Source organism: Macrobrachium nipponense, chromosome 1 (genome assembly GCF_015104395.2).
Source record: "Macrobrachium nipponense isolate FS-2020 chromosome 1, ASM1510439v2, whole genome shotgun sequence".
Lineage (NCBI taxonomy): Eukaryota > Metazoa > Arthropoda > Malacostraca > Decapoda > Palaemonidae > Macrobrachium > Macrobrachium nipponense.
Genome location: NC_087200.1, coordinates 79,476,700 through 79,478,725, shown reverse-complemented (window position 1 = coordinate 79,478,725; position 2,026 = coordinate 79,476,700). Strand labels below are relative to the sequence as shown.

At 32.3% G+C, this 2,026-nt stretch overlaps 1 protein-coding gene across 2 annotated transcripts in view; it reads right to left on the bottom strand.

The window, feature by feature from the left end:
• Positions 1–2,026, bottom strand: part of LOC135219399 (all trans-polyprenyl-diphosphate synthase PDSS1-like) — a 64,855-nt gene that overhangs the window by 33,480 nt on the left and 29,349 nt on the right. The window lies entirely within an intron of this gene.

The window sequence follows — 2,026 nt, the reverse complement described above, 5'->3', positions numbered from 1 at the left end:
AGTTCATCGAGCCTTCTCCATAAGAGCAAAATGTCCATCACTTTCAACCCTGCAAAAAGCTGAACAAGTTATTTCGAGAAAAAAAAATGTAGCGCCTAATTTCCTCACACCAAAAAACTTTCAATAAAAGAATAGACTTTTACATCACTATCAACGAAAACCAAAGATCACTTAAATTGAAGAAATGCCAACATATTTCTTCGACACTTTCCATGCAGCTCTTTTACATACCCAACTGCTTATGAAAATAATAAATACTTTCAAGTCTGATCTCACTTTACAAAAAGCACTTACAGAGATTTCTCTCTGGAGTGAATGTTAAAATCAATAAAATTAAAAAAATGATAAACAATTCATGTAATTATACATGCATACACACACACACACACACACACACACATATATATATATATATATATATATATATATATATATATTATATATATATAAAATATATATATAATATATATAATATATATTTATTTATATTCATATTTAAGATATACTATATATTACTCATATGTGCATATGATTTTTATCACATTACCGTGATTCATCTACATGCATTAAGCTACAAATGTCCTTTAATATGCAATTCACTCTACCTTGGAATTAATATATTTTCATATATATTAACCGAAGGGAAATTTTTTAGTATATGATAATGGATTCGAACCAGCCCACCAAGAAGTCAGGACTTGTGTGATTTTACCGACTAAGCCAACCTCGTCACTGAAGTCCTGATTTCTCCTAAAGTGCGCTGGTTCGAATCCTTGAGAGGACGAAATTATCATAAACTAAAAAAAATTCCCCTTTAGTTAACATATATGAAAATGTATTAATTCCGAGGTAGGGCGAACTGGATATTAATAGGTATTTGTAGCTTAATATGTGTATATATAATATATATATATAGATTATATATATATATATATATAATATATATATATATTATATATATATAAATTATATATATATATATATATATATATATATATATATATTATATATAGATATGAATATATTATATATATATTATATATTATATATATATTATATATAGATAATATATATATATTATATATATATATATATATATATATATATATATATATATATAAATATATAGATATATTATTATATATATATATATGAATATATAATATATATCCATATAAACGATGTGTGCATAGGAGATATTAAAATAACACATGGTAGATCATCTCTTCAGTTTTCAAAGCCACAACACAATTTTTTGGCTAAAACAGAAATGTGGTATAACCCCTGACAGGGGGCTCTCGCTTCCCAGTCCAGGATCCTAATCGCCGAGAGAGAGAGCAAAATAATGTTCCTTCAGAGGGCATCGCGGTGAAAGTAATTCCGGGAATGGCAGCCAGACACCACAATCATGCCCTTCAGCCAAAGGACAGGCTGGAAGGGCGAATCGGACGGACCCTAGTTGAGACTTTCGGGAGAGTAACTGGTTTTTAGGGTTAAGAAAGAAACCGGATAAAAAAAAATATCGACTGGGCAAGCAGGCAGACGGTTGTGGGGATAAGTTAGGACCTAAGCTAGGACCCACGACAGACAAAGAAGTGTGGGGGTAAGATAGAACACAATACAGAAGAAGTGGGGATAAGTTAGGACAGAAGACAGAAAGAATTGTGGGGGTAAGATAGAACACAAGACAGTAGTAGTGTGGGGATAAGATAGGACATAAGACAAACGGAGAATTGTGAGGTAAGTTAGGACAGAAGAGAGAAAGAATTGTGGGGATAAGATAGTACACGAGACATGCGAAGTGTAGAAGTGTGGGGCTAAGTTAGGACACAAGACACACGAAGAATTGTGGGGGTACAGGTAAGGGAGAAGGCAGACTTACAGGTTACAGGGTTATGATGTGACATGAGATACACGCAGTTTGTAGCGTCACAATGAAACAAGTTAGATAAAAGAGACAGTAAGCTACTACGCTTACGAATTTCTCTAGTCATGGCAGGAACGTTTGAGGGTCATGGCGGGACAT